The following is a 17,500-nucleotide window of genomic DNA, read 5'->3' on the forward strand; positions in this document are numbered from 1 at the left end:
TTTATTTTAAGACAGAACTTTTTATATTAAGACCAGAACATATTAAGATTAAGACAGAGAAGAAATGTTCATGATTCATTTGTATATCCTATGCTGAAAGATTGAAAAAATAACCATCATCTCATATCTCTTATGTAATTACGTTCTGTTTGACCGTCAACAGCGCTCCTTTAAATCGGATTCTGATTTAGGGTCAGAGTTGAAAATCGGCCAGCGAAATAATCGAGACCACGCGTGCCCGCTCGTTTCATCGAGGGTTCCGCCGCGCGCGCGAACGGTGTGCACGTGTCGGGGATCGACAGTTTTATGAATGGGGACCACACGTGGTTCGAACGCTGCCTCGATACGCAGTATACCGCTTCCGCGAGGCAGTTAGGTGAATAAAGAAAAAAGAGGGAGAAAGGAGCAAGAGTCTGTCTCTCTGTCTCTCTCTCTCTCTCTCTCTCTCTCTCTCTCTCTCTCTCTCTCTCTCTCTCTCGTTCTCTTTCTCGAACGGGAGAAGAAAAAGGAGAAGAGCCGACATTGATGGGAAAGGGTGGGCGAACGGTACAAACGGGGGCGAGGTAGAAGGAGAAGAATAAGAAGAAAAAGAACGGCAAAGAGGTGGAGGAACAAGAAGAAGAAAAAGCGATGGAACTCGGTCGTCTACCCCGTAATTTATAACTGGAAACTCGGAACTACGGCGCGACCTAAGGCGATATGTCGATTTCACCCAGGGGAAATTCCCCCCTCAACTCGCGCGCAGTTTGCCGAAGGTCATTCGACCTTCGACCGGAATCGATGCTCGCTTTGGTGATTCGTTTCTCCGTCTGTCTGTTCTTTTTCTTCACAACGCGGGCGCTCCACGCCGCCTTATTCGCGCGACGTGCCACCTTACCATTCGCTCAACCATTTCCGGCCGATCATTTCTTAAATTTACAACAGATTCCCCAAATCGACCTTTCAATCCAAATCCCCTTTTACCGATATCTTTATCATTGTCGTTAAGAAAAATTTTTTTTTTCTTGCGAAAAGTGTCTAACACTTAAATAAAAGAAAGAGAATGTCCATTAAACGAGATATTTTTCATGAGATGAACCAGCCACTTTCGGAATTTTCGGGAGATTTTTTGACCGCGATCAATTCTGCGCCCCCGATGTGTGTTTTATTTCGGAACAGCAGGCGTACACACGTCAGTTATCGTTTTAATTCGGTTACGACACGAACTAGGGTGATATGTTGATTTCACCCAGGGGAATCTATCTCGATTGTGGAAGGTTATTCGGCATTGCTGATACGCGTCCTACGATTCGATTCGCTTTTTAGCAACTTTTGTTTATTTATCAATTCTTTGATGAGCCCCATCCATCGAGAAAATTGAAATTTATCATCATCAAACGTGAAACGATGTCCCAAGAGTAATAAAATTCTATCAGGTTCTCGTGTTTATTAACTGAAGATATTTTTTTTAGAATCGTAAGAGGAAGATTTTTAATTGAAGATAAAAATAACACGCGCGTAATTCGATTTAAATAACGTCGGTGGTAAACTTGTAACCCTATAACTATTCACGTAATCCTTCCACGATTACAGAATATTTGCCACATTAAGTTACACGGCGCTTTTACTTTCCTGCATATGCGTCGATAGTAACTTCCGCGATACTCGGTGTAACTACGTAACGACGCATAATTTTGAAAGTTTAACGGTGCAGCGTATATTCCTATTTTGCCGTGAATTTCCTTGGAACGCCGGGATAGCATTAATCTTACTTGAAAATAGTTCTGCATTCCGGGTTTCGCACTACAATGCGTAACTCGAAACTCGTGCGGCATGTACATTAATGTTTCAGTAGGATACTGAGAAATTAAGTACTCGTCTGACGTTATCGATCCTTGTGATGCACTTATCATTGCACTTTCACGTGACGTTAAAAACGCTTAGCTTAGATGCACGATAAACAGTAAACAGTAAACAATTTTATTGATAAAAGCGTTATTCTCGCAATGCAATTAACAGCTATCCATCTGAGTTTTAAATTTTAATAGACAAGTCGTATAAACAAATAATAGAACCAAACTAACAAAATCAAAATTGATCAAGTACTAAATAAAAAAGTTCGGAAATAATTTCCATTTTGGCAAATTTAAATTTTGTAACGTGTGATCTACCACAACGAAAAAAGATTAATCTATATTTTCCTTCTCCTTATCAATAAAATAGAGGAATACGTTGTAAAAAGTTCAAAAATATCACTCAATTCGCTAGCCGCTGAGCAACCATTTTTTGCTTCTGTATTTAAGCTCGCATGAATTTATCATTAACGTTCTTGTCACGATCTCATTCCTTATGTACGCTGAGAAATTAATGTCATTATCAATCGATATATATATATATATATATATATAAGCGAATTTTCATATAATATTTACGCAAGCGCGGGAATATATGCTCGCCGAAAATAATTATTCGACTGTTTAGGAGAGCTCAAAGAAAAATAACAGGGGCGACGTCGTAAATTAACGTAATACAGTTGGCGAACGCGAGGCAAAGGGGGCCGATGGAGGATGCACATTGTGAGCGCGAAAGGCATTACTTCGGTACATACCGCGCGCTATTAGTTCGGTATACTTTGGTACATACCTCCCTGGAACACGGTGAAAGAATTCTTCGGTATGCCGCGGTACGTGCCGAAGCATACCGGTCTAATAGTTTGTGTTACATATACTCTGGCGGACCGGCGGCGGCGGCGGCGGTGGCGGCAGCGACGGCGGCGGCGGCGGTGATGGCGGCGTGCTCTATACTTGAAGCACGCGCCCCCCAAGAAACTCGTTTCGTCGAATAACACAAAATTCTGCCAGCGAGCGAGAATTAATATTGACATAAATTAAATTCCCCCGGAGCCTGATCGCGCGCGAGCTTCCCGAGCGCACCCGCATTCCCGAATCCATTTTTCAAATTCACGTACAGCGCCGGCCTCGACGACATCGCGATTTAAAACATGAAACCCCTTTCCCCAGCTTATGACGGGGATAGAGAGAGAGAGAGAGAGAGAGAGAGAGAGAGAGAGAGAGGGAAAGAAAGGGGAAGGAGAAATTGATCTATCATTTCGAAAGTAAATCTTGTCTTTATTCTACTCCGCACAGTGTAATACGATTGCAATAATTTCTCGTTTGAGAAGATAGTGATATGAATTCAGGTAAAAAATTACCGTCCCTTAGTTAGGACTTTGTTAATTTCGATGTAAGAATTTTAATCCGTGCAAAATCTCAATTATTTTCGTGATAATAACTTTAAATAAATGTCACACCTATTTTTATAATTTTCTATGTAATTATCATCAGATTATTCAATATCAGAGAAATTTCATATCAGAGAATTTCATTTTCTCTTTCTGAAAAAGGTAATATTAATAAAACTTTAAATATGTCGAAATGTTGAAGCCTCGCGATGCTGATTGGTTCTCCTGTTGTGCTTACTTCGTGAGTGGCTATTATTACGGAGATCGTTTTGACAGTTACGTATATTATATGTATCGAGGAGTTAAAAAAAATAAATAGCTCACGCGCGTAGCGTTTGTAGTATCTAGTAAATAAAAAAATTTATTCTATGAGCCGAAACTACGACTTCTTTCGCTTACATTTTAACCTCTGAATATCAATTGCATATCTATTCTATATGTCAGATATCATGCGTTCATGTCCAAAGAGGATTGTCGGCGTCCGGATAGATCGGATCTTCAACGCGTAAAGAGGAATTTCAGTCGGTTTCCCTTCATGGACGACTGCTCGCGTACCGATGACTCTTTTATGTAAATCACGTAAACGTCGCCGCAGGAGAGCCATCGGCGCCACGTTAACATTACGCGAAAGTTCCCCGACGTCGTCGAGGAGCGTTTCCGACTTCGGAAATGCTAAAGGACGACCGTGCGTAGCGCGGACTCGCGAGGTTATTATTTGACTCGTAAATTTTTATTACGCACGCAGGGCTTCTTTTTTATGAGGGTCATTACGTCGTTGCCACGTAAGGCCGTGCCAGCCACTCCTCAGAACGACCCTTATTTCATTTTTTTACCTCTCTCGGTCACTTTTCCTGCCTCCTCCTTCTTTTCTCTTCCTGCTCCTTTTACTTCTATCCGTCCTCTTTTTCTCTTTCTGTGGCACAGATTTACGTACAGAGACAAAGATCTACCGGGCACACACTCGTGAGAGACGTGAGGCTCGAGTTTCTGGTGCCCTTTCTCTGCTCCTTTTGTCAAAGGCCAACCTTTTGTGCACGGTTTTCCGTGGAAAATCGAGTTAAACGATAGTCAAAGCAATATATCCCGATATTATTCCTCCATGGAATTATGTCTGTAGAGCGTCCACTGAGTTTTTTGGTGACGCATAGGGAATTGTGATAGACCTTGAACGTTCCTTGCGAAGAGCTCTTGTTAAATCACATCATGATTATGCTCGTTTAATTAGGGAAACCCTCGTAATATGAGCTGCACGATTATTCCCCTCTCTTTACATAATGAGATATGATATATTATACAATGCAACATTAAATATTTCGTATATATTAATATATACAATTAATTTAGCATTACATATATAGATTTGACGAGCTAAACCTATTGGCATTTCGCAATATTGCTTAAAAAAGTACCGTACTGATCGAAGAATCCGACCGAATTTTATACCGCGCTAATTGTGAAAAACATTTTTATACGTTATACGCATACATTACGCACGACCCATCTTCTGCGACAGACTTTCGCGCAATATTGTCGCGACTTTTCTATTGTACTCGTGTCCTGAATGAACCTCGACGCCCACTCTCGCGTCCATTAACGAGCGCGCAGCTTGGCTTTCGAATCACGCTCATTTCTCGCTCTCGGAACTGAAAGATGCTGGTGTGCGGTTTTCTGACCTGATCGTCCCCGAAGGAGCCGCCTTTACCGCGCCACAGGATCGCCCCGTCCACAACACACACACCATACACACACACACACACACACGCGCGCGCGCGCGCGAGATCGACGCAGGGAAAAACCTCTCGTGTAGGCGGAGGATGAAATCGTCCGTGAAACGAGTCTTCTCGCGAGGCGGGCTGGCGGGTGCGACAACCGGGGCGAAAAAGGATTTTCGATAATCCCAGGACTGAGCGAAGGACGAGCAAGAGAGTGAAGGGCGCGGATCGCGCGCCAACGGGGATGAAATCGGTGGATGGTCGTCGCGGTTTGCCTGACCTCACCTAACTTAATGCCGCGGTCTCTAAGGTCCCTCCGTTGCTATTTTTTTCTTTTCTTTTTTTTTTATCCTTCGAGAAATAGTCGAGACTTCTGGTGCAACAATGAAATACCTTGGCCGGATGCTGGCCGCAATGAAGAGAAGGAGGAAGAGGAGATGCGCATATATAGGGGCAAACGGGGAGAAATAGGTAGAGAGACAGAGGGATGAGAGGAGAGCAGGGGGAATGACAGAGAGAGAGAGAGAGAGAGAGAGAGAGAGAGAAAGAGAGAGACCAGTGGTGGTTTTTCGTTATCGACATTTTCCACGGCGCGTCAGGGTGTGCGTGAAAGTACGTGCGTGAACTTCTCTCGTTGCCCCCTTCATTCGTGTGCATGTGCATGTATGTGTGTATGCGAGCGTGAACATGTATGTGTGCGCGCTCGCGCTCGCGTAGGTGGCCGAGACACAGTGTGGGTGGGAATTTGTGTGTGCACGCGTACACGTCGATGGGTTGGCTCGCTTGCACGCGCTGTGTGTGTGTGTGTGTGTGTGTGTGTGTGTGTGTGTGTGTGTGTGTGTGTGAGCGTACGTGTACGTGCGCGCGCGCGCGCGCGCACGTGTGTATGTATGTGTGTAGAGTTTTCTGGAGGTTTCCCCTAGCAACGAGCAGCAGCACCAGCACCAGCCACAGCCCGGCTTAGGGGTAGCTACGAACCCCACGCGAAACACGTACGCCGCCGCCACCGCTGCCACCGCGATCGGCTGGTTCCCCGGTACCGCGATCGGGAATCAGAAAAACGTTTGTTTCTGGAGTCCCTCGGCGTCTTTCCCTCCATCGAAGGAAAGTTTCCGGATGTTAGCCGCCCGCGTTGAAATATTCACACGACCGAAGATACGATTGACTCGAAGGTCGGCATTGCATATTGACCCTGCTGACGTGTGCCAACTCGATTGACATGTACCAAGAGCAGATCGATGTCTGAACAAGTAATTTAATTATTACTTAACTATAATTTAACTGAAAGCTTGAAACTATAATTTAACTGAACTTGAAAGCAACAAAAGAGCAACGTAACTAAAATATGATATCCAAAATGGATATACTTTTGATATAACATTACACAAAGGGGAAAATAGCAAAATAACACTAGAAACACTAAAATAACAATAGATGGAATTTATTATTTTCAAATCGCAAATAATTAATAGAAAAATATAAAAATGAAATATCTAAAGTTAAATTTTTAAAAGAATCAAAGGCAAATTTAGCAAAAAAATATAATTATAAAAAAAGATGCAATTTTTAATGTAAAAAAAAAAACAAGATTTCGCGTCAATTTTGGCGATTTATTTCACGAGATATCGTTCCTGCAAATGTTTGATATTCATTAAGAAAACCTCCTACGATGAGGCTCCAGAAAGCTCCAGTGACACAATCTTAGAATTCTAAAAACAGTTCAGATTTCGTCAGATAAGCGCGAGAAAGAAGCGCAAAATGAAATTTGAGTTTTCTTCTTATCCGCTTTCGTCAAGCCGCGGATTTAATCTTTTTACGTGCAAGCTAGTAGACTTCTCTAGCAAGGATTAAGATCGACGTGAATTAGATTGTGCACTGTCCTTCGTCGTTTCCGCGGATAACGCTGCTCTCGCGTAATGCACTTATGGCAGGGCAGCAGGGCAGGGCGCGAAAGCGTGTAACGGCATTTTGTAGTAATATCATTGTTACGATTGACGGGCCTGGCAAGTACTTTATTGAAATCGTGCAGTCGTTAACGAGTCGGACTATCTCGGTACGTTGACGTGATTCGAGGGAGAGGAGGAGAGAGAGAGAGAGAGAGAGAGAGAGAGAGAGAGAGAGAGAGAATCGCGCATTGATGCGCATGGATTTATATTTGCATCGCGATTTTAATCGTTCACGTCAACGCGACGATATTGTCCGCGAAGAATCCCGGATAACGATTGACGATGACAGGAGGGAAGAGTCTCTCGCTCGCGTCGCATTGAAAACGCGACTGTCTCTTTCGACGACTAATGTTGCGATAAATAAACGCGCACCGGTGAATTCCGATACTGGTCGCTCGAGAACTCAGCTGTCGGGTCTGAAAAGTTACAAAACGACCCGCCAGAAAATGTCGACCGTCCTTGATTATTATTACGGCAATCCTTCCGTCGAGTGGCGTCATACGGCAATGAAGAAAAAAAGCCAATGGTATCTATTACCTCGTTTAACCTTATATCGTCCTCATCACTTTTACTACTAACGCTTTACTTGATCGTAACGAGACCTGTGCGAAAGATCCGATAAAAAATTTCAGCTCGGAAAAAGTCGCCGAGCTTTACTTTCGACACGACCAAGTTATTATCCTCTAAACGCCTCTTTGCGCGAATTAAATGACTCTCGCGCACACAAAAAGTGTGCTCTCGGACGTACGAGATACCTGTACGAGAGCTTAAGCCAACTAAAAGCGAACGGAACGCGCCGACGTTTCTCTACGCGAAAATCCGTAACGCACGCGTTTCCACAGACGAAAAAAAAAAAAAAGGGGGGGTAGTCGCGAAAGTAGAATCTCGCCGGCCGAAAGCTCGTCAGAAATCAAGTTTCCCGGCATAGGCGGGACTTTGTTTTCAAACATATTCCGTTCCTGCACCGAGTAAAAAGCACCAGGGGCTCCGATTTCACGAGGAAACCCCGTGCTGAATCCGACGGTGCGCGCGGGCACCGAGGGCCGTTCACGCTCACGCGCGCGCGCGCGTGCACGCGTGCACGCACGCACGCACGCACACGGCCAGAAACGCGGCGCATCGCGCGATGCGCTCGCCGCGTTGCCGCTGGTAACTCAATCCGAGGAGTTTCGGCGAAAAGTGTTGTATTACTGGTGTGCTATTTCTCTGATCCCAGATCATCTTCATTCGCGCGGAATTTCGAAACGGCGCAAAATTCACAGCCCCCAGCTCACGGCACCATCGATCCAACCCGCGCGCTTCGGACGCGCACGGTAGCTCGCGCGTCAAACGCGAGTGGCTCCTCTTTAACGCCCAAATTTCTCGTCGATACTCTTTCCTGAAATTCTTACTGCCGCGCTTCACCTTTGCCTTATCTCAAGCCTGCTTAAATTATCTCTAATTATAACGAGCATTAATAATGGAATATTTTGAAATATTATTCCGACACGTTGACTAAAATACAACATTCTTAGAGAGAGAGAAAGAGAGAGAGAGAGAGAGAGAGAGAGAGAGAGAGAGAGAGATTTTGTCTTTATATCGTCAGAGTTTAAGATGATACCTCAAATTTTTATTATTAAGTCATAAAATAATCGTTATTTCTCTGAATCTAGTGCACCATCTATCCATTTTGGTAACGCCAAGTACTATTAAACTTGAAATTTAATACAAGTTATTACTACATTGATCGATCGACAAGCTCTCCTCCTGATTCGAGCGTGCAAAAGGACTTTTGAGATGAGTGATTCACGATACACGGATGCACGGAAAGGTCTCGAAACGTAGCTCGAAGCCTTCGCTACGCGAGAGCATTGGAAAGAGAAGGATAGAGAGAGAGAGAGAGAGAGAGAGAGAGAGAGGAAGAGAAACGTACTCTCTCTCCATTCCTCTTGCCCTCGTCTCCCTTCACTCCACCCCCGCCAATAGCCCTAGTCATTCCCAGCAAGTACTTCTATGTACCAACCATCTCCTACACGCTACCCTTATATACGTTGTATATTTACCTCCGTGGCATGTACGCGCGCGCGAGCACACGCCCGTCTATGTACGTACGTACGTATGTATGTATGTATGTATGTATGTATGTATGTATGTATGTATATATGTATGTATGTATGTATGTATGTATGTATGTATGTATGTATGTATGTATGTATGTATGTATGTATGTATGTATGTATGTATGTATGTATGTATGTATGTATGTATGTATGTACACTGGGACCCGCGCGGTACATAGGTCCGAGCGCCACATAAAAAGTACATGGAGCAGGTATAGCTCCGGCTGAAAATTATTCCGAGTATTTTCGAATTAGCGCGTCGGAAGCGAAGGAAACGCGCCGCTCGTTCGGACGCGCGGCTTGCACGCGAAATGCACTTTTCGCAACGAGGCGTCGCGATGTGCACCGTTCTTCCTTCAACGCGCCCGAAACGGCTCCTCTCTCCTCATCTCCGAGCACTGAAATTCCGCAGCGACGCGTTGTTGCCGACTGTACCGGCTTCCTCTCTCTCTCTTTCTCTCTCTCTCTTCCTCTCCTTCTCTCTCCTTCTTCCTCGCTCTCCCGCAGTATCGCACGTACACATATAACGTTTTCGAGCAGCTCCGGAGAATTTTCGGAGTCGCCATTGTTGCCGGAGTAGGTGGGCCGCGAGGTGAAATTATTCGCGGCGAGCGTGTTCGAGCGAGTTCACGAGCGAACGAGTAGCTAAGGTGGCTCGATTTTTAAATTGCAAAAACGCGCCGACCACGTGTTTCAGATTCTGTTACGCGGAAAAATAACAAAGTTGCGGTGCCAAGCGCAAAACGATTCAAGGAGCACTTTGCATTTTGCAGATGCAAAATTAAAATTACCATTTGGGACTCGATCAAAATGACGGTTGTCCTTCTTCCTCACGCGATTCTCGCGAATCTAAGGAAATTCAATCGGTTTTTCAATTATAAATAGCAGCCAATAGAAGATTTGTCAGCGTGCGTAATACCATAAGTATATATAACGCATGAGCATGGTGTCTGTAATGACTTTTGCATTAATCTCGATATTCATCGCAGCCATCAATTTCCTGCGTCAATGCGTTATTCGATTTGACCGCGAATATTGAATCATCGATTATCGATCGTAATCGACTAATGAATAATGCCGATGACACTGACGCTCAATGGATTTAATATCGCACTTCTCGATTTATCAAACATCTCTAAAATAAATTTCTTTATGGCTCGAAAAGAAATGACATAAAAACTTACATTAAAATGACATTAAATAAAACTTATAATATTTTACTTCTTGCAAATTAAAATTACTCAATTAATAACTTTCAATACGTGACTTCACGTGTGTTGCACGTCATGTCTTATATAAGGTAGACCAATCTGCAGTCGTAAAATTCCTCGACTACGTCATGGTAGTTACCGGCTCGACTGTACGTTGAAGCAGGCGATATCTTTTATCTCCTTTCAACTTGTGTGACCTTAGAAATCGCCATCGGTCGGCTGCAAGAACAGTCCGAGAAGCAAACTTGATAAATTACGATTATCAAAATGAAACGTACTTTGAAATGCCATTATCCGTTTCATTTCGTCCGCTTGACACGGTGTTGGCGATTTTTTTCAGATAGCGGCACACAAAGTGGCTCCAATTTTTACAACTTTCTGGCTCAAATTTTTCTACTTCGCTTATCGAAGATTGTACGTATTATTATATGTAAGAAATGAAAAAAAAAAAAAAACAACCGCGTCTTTCCTTCGCGTTACGCCACGCGTTTCTCGAACACGTTTCGAACAAGCTGCTCTCCCGCAGAATTTCTGAGTGACGTGAGTATGTACGTCGCTCTGGTGATGATGCACACTGGGATATAAGTTGCGTGAAGTTCCGCGGAAATCTTTCGTCCTAACCATCTCCGTCGCTTCTACAACGCTCAAGAAACCCTCGCTACGAGGCAGCATGATGAAATCGTACGACGCGAAAGTATCTTGGATGCGCGCAAGATTCGGTGAATAGAAAATATTCTCGGCGTATTTAGTAGCTGCGCGAAAAAAAAAAATTCGACGCACAGGCATTTCTACTTGAATTTGCATCTATTATATTTATGTGAAAAACTCTGTCGAATATATACGAGATGTTTTGCAACCACCGTTGCTTTAATAGTAGCGTCTTCCTCAAGATTAGATTTAAAAAAACGATAGACCTAAAAAGTCCTAAATATATCGAGGTCACGATAGTTTCTAAGTTACGAATTATCAAAGCTGGTCGATCGTGTATCCCACGTGTAGAGTTCGCGTGTTCACGCAATTACGCATACACGCGTGCCGATCTGTCATCTATTATTGATTATCAGATATTGATTATCGAAACACGGACACATTAACCCACATCCAATCATATTCTTAAAGTACTCTTTTCTCATACGCACTGATAAGCTCACGACAACTTGATCGTGAATAAATTATCGCCTATTAATCAAGCAATCACGTACAATAAATTTCTTACATTTAATCGCATGTAAAATCCGCATATTTCAGAATATTAAATATTTATATTTATATCGTCGATCTATCTTAATTCATTCATTATATCAAAATAATGGATTTATAAAAAAACCTATTCTTAATAATCTCATCTTCAATTTGAAATCTACATATTATTTATTCAATGTAATCTTTTTTTCATAAATTTGTTAAATCGTTTGTCAGATTTCACAAATTGTTGTCACCTCGACAGAAAATAGAATATTTTTCGTTACTCACTGACACAATGTGCAGCGACAGAATTAAAGTGCGTCGAAGCACATCGATTTGTAAAACACAAACGTATCCGAATCATAGAGGGACGCACAAAATAATCGACACCTCGCGAGATAACCGTCGCATAAAACCGCGTAAAACCTTTGTAAACGATTCATTCCGTTAGTGTGACGAAAATGAAACAATAAAAAGAATTACACGTATCACGATTGCTGCCCGCCATCGTTCGATCGCTTCCCAGGCCTTTTTCTCTCTCAAAAGTCCTCCTCATTCATACGCAACACTCATTCGCGAAAGTACGGCTAATTACGAGCACGCGATATTTCGCACGGCACTCTCGACTTTGCTTGTATGCGACACGCACTTTGTTCCATCGCTGAGACATAACGCGAGAAAGACGCGATGTCCAATTTAAGGAATACACAACATCGAATTGATTTGTGGCCAAATTTACTAATTGAATCGTGTCACGTGTTCTCGGATTTCTTGATTTCGTAATCTCAAATTCCGTTAAAAAAAATATCGCCATGTGATTTTGATTTACGATACGAAAGCAAGACGTACATAAAATTCAAACTAAAACTTCAAACAAAAATCTCGCAAAATGTATGATCGGTAAACAATTCATAGATTCTCATAGACTTCCATTACTCCTCCGCGGATACTCTCGTATCATTTCAATGCTACTGTGCTATCTTGGAACAAAAGGTCGAGATATCTGTTTCTGTCCGCACGGCAAGCTTACGAATGGTCAATCGCGTGAATTAATCGCTCACTCGCGGTCAACCGGTCGCGAAATGTGTAACAGTCGTACCGTAGTAATTGTGTACGAATTGTGTCTCCTGCCGTGTCGCGCGCCACGAAGGAGTACGCGGAGCAACGTGCTCCGTTGCCGGCCGGAGAACGTAAACAAAGCAACCTTGAGAATAATGGCCCGCCGTACGCCGCCCAAACATTCTATACTAGTATCGCGTCGTGATCGAACGAAATATTTAACAACGTATTGTAAAATAATTCGCGATGCTCGATCGATCGCGCGTGTCAACGACTCTTTCACCCGAAAAGAAGAATCGCGCCAATGCATCTGCCCGCTTTGAAGTTTACCGCTTGAAGAATGAACACGTACGCACATGTAAACGTGACAATGTACAAGCACCGGCAGGAATGGGTCCTGCGCTCGATGCGCGGCCGCTACACATACACACGAAGCGCGCACGTCCGTGTCTTCGCGGAGCGCGAAGGAAATCGCGGAGCGAAGGGAAAAAAGAGTGGGGGCAATTCGATGTTGCATCCTTAACGCATTTCGATATCCTTTCGCTGTCTCACACACTCGACGCTAGTGCGAGTGAGAGACCGCGGTGTCTCTATACGTCGCGTTTTTCTTTCTTCCATCTCGTTCTGATTAATTATTGATTATTTAATGATTATTTATTTATTTAATTGATTGTTTTAATATGATTATTAATTGTTTAATTATCACGTAATAATTCTTTTATTATATATTTTAAAAAAAGTTATGTGTAAAATTATAACTATCATTGCGGGTTTGGACATTGAATGTCTTACATCTGTCTGAGGCAGCCGATATTAAAAATTATTTTAAAAAATAATGAATTGCCCCCACTATTTTTTCCCTTCGCTCCGCGTCTCCTTCACGTTCCGCGAAGACACGGGCGTAGGAAAAGCGCGATGTGTAGAGACACCGCGGTCTCTCACTCGCACTAGTGTCGAGTGTGCGAGACAGCGATGGGACACCGAAATTCGATATCACGTCCGATTATGCTTTCTCTCTCGATCGCGCGTCTTGCGTTAAGGATGGAACATCGAATTGCCCCCACTATTTTTTCTCCCCGCTCCGCGATCTTCTTCGCGCTCCGCGGAGACACGACGTATGCGCTTCGTGTGTATGTGTAGCGACCGCGCGCCAAGCGCAGGACTCATTCCTACCGGTGTACGTGTAATACATATGATAGTATAATATGTAACACGATAATACGTAAACCATGCGGCACAAAAGATTATCGAGCGCGGTACGCTTAATTTGTTAATATTGAAATGTTATATGAGATATGTATGTCGCGGATGTCAAACGAATCGGTAAATGGTTAATCACTCGCGAAAGGAACGAACGTGTTCGAAAACTTCCTGTTGCGACCGCGTACCAAGAGATAATAACGCTACGATATAGCGAGAGGCACACGCGCTGTCGCCTACGCAGTCGAGCCTCGCGCGCGTCGAGCGACAACAAAAGTAACGACGTAAACACAACACAGCGCACTGAACTCCGGCAACGATCGCGGCGAGCACCGAGCGCGTTATCATAAAATATTTGGTGGCATTTAAAATGAAGTGTTACTAAATATTCTAATATTTGTGTGTCTCGAATTGACTCGATTCAAAATAATTGATAAGTTGAATATGTCATCGCCTGCAAAGTCTAATCCTTATTCGAGAAACTAGATCTACTTCACGTTTAAGAAATATTAGTATTTATCATTATTATTTTTATTATTTTTATTATTATTATTTTATTACTATGTCGAAAAGAACGATATCACATGATAAATGCAGGATCACGATTTTAGTAAAATAAGATGAGATCGATATGGATAACACACGATGACTTAATCTCATTTCTCCTTAATTTATTAAACTCGCACGATTTTATCTCTATCGGAACGCAAGAAATTAGGTAAAAAGTAGTAATAATAAGTCAGACTCTATATAAATCTTCATCGTCTTTCCGATCGAGATAAAAATAGAAATCTTAAGAGAACATTAAATTTAAGAATTTTTTCAAATAAGATAATTAATTTATCCATTTAAATTCGCATCGATACAGAAAAAGATAATTCGTGAATAACAAATAAAGTTCGCTATTAATAATCAACTTATTAATATTGCCATATTGAATGTAATATATACATATAAGAAATTAAATCTTTAATTGAGATAAAAGATAATCGGATAAATTATTAAAATCATTGATAGATGACAGATTGGTGCACGCGTATGTGTAGGTGTGTGTATTTGTTTGTGTATGTATTTATAATTATATATATTCGTGTGATATTGGATAATCTTCATTATTTATAAGTCAACAGCTATTATGTACAACATGTTGTACAGATTGCAGTTCTATTGTATAAAATTGTATAGAAAATTCTAACTCCATCATATAAAAAATTGCGACTCTCTTATTGGAAATTTCAGCTGAGATTAATCTTTATAATAAACTTTTAAAGTATTGTATGGCGGTACGGCGATACAAAATAACCTGTATAATATATAAAATATTTTTAAATCTTTAAAATAACAAAATTAACAATATTAAAAAAAAATACTTCATTGTGTACACTTTGCGAATATAAATAATTATATTTAAACACGCAAAAGATGAGAATATAATAGTAAAGTAATGAGAATATAATAATATTATAGAGAATATAATATGAGAATATAATAGTTTAAAGTTTTCTTAAGTAATAATAATATATCTCGAAATGAATCACATTCAGCTAGTTGATACGAAAATCTACCAATAACATTTCCACAGATACAAGTTTTTCTTGTTTTCTTTAATTAGTCGCAATTTTTTCGAGAAAGAGAGAGAGAGAGAGAGAGAGAGAGAGAGAGAGAGAGAGAGAGACGGAAACGCGCGTACTACAATTATGAGGATTAACAGCGTATTTTAGTAATTTCTTGTATAGAAGAATTTCGTGGGAACAAACCTTGTTGCTGGGGAAGCAGTCAATATATTTGGTCATTATAGTTGATTTTTTCTTCTTGCAAGATAATCGATCGTATTAAAAAAACTTACTGTAATCCCATTTTTGTCAATTTCCATTAATTTCTGTTAATTCTAATTCGACAGAGTCTTAAATTTATCTGATGTTTGGAAATTGACACTTGAACTTGACTAGATGTAATGTAAGATTTGCTAAAGAAAAATATTAGTCTTAAATTAAGACAAATGTTCTTGTATATGAGCAAGAATTATAATCTTCTTAAAAATTTTAGTCTTCATTTGATTGAATTTGTATTGTATTACTTTTGCTCAACTCAAATATAATCTTCTATATCTTTTATATAAAGATTATAATATTCTTGTTTATATATAAGAATATATAATCTTTAAAACTAATTCTTTTTCTGTGCATATTCTTTCTTGCATTTTTCATGTAAAAAATAATTTTTGTGCGACAATACAATTGCATTTGCAACAGTTTTTGAGTGCTAGATATAGTTAAAATATAAAAGATAAATAAAATAGAAAATCGTGAACCACAGACTTGTGTAAATATGATATCGATTGAAATATACTTAGAACTACTTTTATCAGACATGAGAAAGATGACGTTGAAAAATAACGTCTGTTAGATTAACATTTTCTTCATAAATCGAAGTAACCTATGCAAAAGTTAAATGGTCTTTACGCGCTAATGTGCACTATTTCCAATTTTTGTATTTGAATGATTTAGCAGAAAATGACGATTGAAATTAGAAGCTTAATACTGGCTTAATATTAGTCTTTTCATCGAAATAATACGAAATAATACGAAAAACTAAAAAGTTAATAGCTTAGAATTATGTGCTTTTGTGTTGTCAAGGATATTGGACAGAATTGATCCGTAACAGTTTAGAAGATTCAGGCCACAAAAGCCAATATATTATATATATCATTGATATAAGAGTATAGTGTCAGTAAAATACAGATAGCAAATCAGTATTCGACTTAAAATGTTTCATGTTTTATGTATTCTCGAAATATGCACGACAAGATTTTCATGCTCATCTTCTTTGACCGATAAACCATCTCAAATTTACCAAACTTACAAGAGTAAAATATCAGTTAAAATACAAATACCGAATCGATTCTGGGCTTAGAATGTGTTGTCGAAGAATTCTTTTCCCCTGAAAAATATAGCAACATAATTGAATATAATTTATAAATCAAGAATCTCCATTCTTATAACAGCAAAAAAAAAGAAAAGACTTCTTTTGCCTTTTCTCCTTTTTTTTTTTTGAATGAGGCTGTTAACGGATAAATGTTTGTTATGGGAGACAACGAATGATTCTGACAACTCACGAAAGGAAATAAATCTAACTTAGTTCGCTCCGGTCGTTTTATCGAATCGTAAAGACTCCCAGAGCTGCAACATTTTACGTAACTATTTCGCCGTCAGTCATTTTTTTCTGTCACATTGCAATTGTCTTTCGCAGTCATTGTAAGACACGCTTGTCTTGCTCGTCGATCGCAAGTACCACGCAGAAATTATATTACATGTCAGCTTGTGTAATTAGAGTTTCAATTTTTTCAGGTGTCCTTTGATGCAAAATGCAATAAATCCAGTTGCGTGAATACATGATAATTTATGTAATATGTTAAATATACATGTACGTTATATCGCGATGTTGTAACTTTTTCTCGTGTAAGACACGTGGTTAACTGATAAAAAAACCGAACGCAAACAACTATACAATTGCGATATATAGAGATAATTAAAATTACTTTCTGTAAATACATGCGATTCTCTCTCTCTCTCTCTCTCTCTCTCTCTCTCTCTCTCTCTCTCTCTCTCTCTCTCTCTCCCCCTTCCCTCCCTCCTCCTTCTCTCTCATATATATAAAAATTTAATGTAATATAATCGTCACAAGACTTTATTTTACGAAAAAATAAACTATGATCGCAAACATGCATCTGTCTAATATGAAAATTATTGCCGATTTAACAAGACTTAAATTTTTCTTTGATTCCCGCGCGAAATTTCTCACCGATTTCTCACCGAATCTCGCATATTCGTTAATTCCTTATTTCACTTTATCTTGCGCGGAAACTTAT

General features: G+C 40.5%; 2 protein-coding genes across 3 annotated transcripts in view; one reads left to right on the forward strand and one right to left on the reverse strand.

Annotated features, from left to right (window-relative positions):
- The window catches only part of Dnmt3 (DNA methyltransferase 3), a 125,815-nt gene that overhangs the window by 64,248 nt on the left and 44,067 nt on the right, over positions 1-17,500 (reverse strand). The window lies entirely within an intron of this gene.
- Tdg (Thymine DNA glycosylase) overlaps positions 1-17,500 on the forward strand; it is a 117,458-nt gene that overhangs the window by 47,077 nt on the left and 52,881 nt on the right. The window contains exon 1 of one of the 2 annotated variants that reach the window (XM_089081060.1): positions 5,047-6,182. The exons of the other annotated variant lie outside the window; for it this stretch is intronic. The gene's annotated coding sequence lies outside the window, so the exon portion shown is untranslated. Of the gene's footprint in view, positions 1-5,046; positions 6,183-17,500 lie in introns of those variants that run through there. 2 annotated transcript variants of the gene reach the window in all.

This window comes from Pogonomyrmex barbatus, unplaced genomic scaffold (genome assembly GCF_055798465.1).
Source record: "Pogonomyrmex barbatus isolate J1 unplaced genomic scaffold, ASM5579846v1 scaffold4, whole genome shotgun sequence".
In the NCBI taxonomy this organism is placed as follows: Eukaryota; Metazoa; Arthropoda; class Insecta; order Hymenoptera; family Formicidae; genus Pogonomyrmex; species Pogonomyrmex barbatus.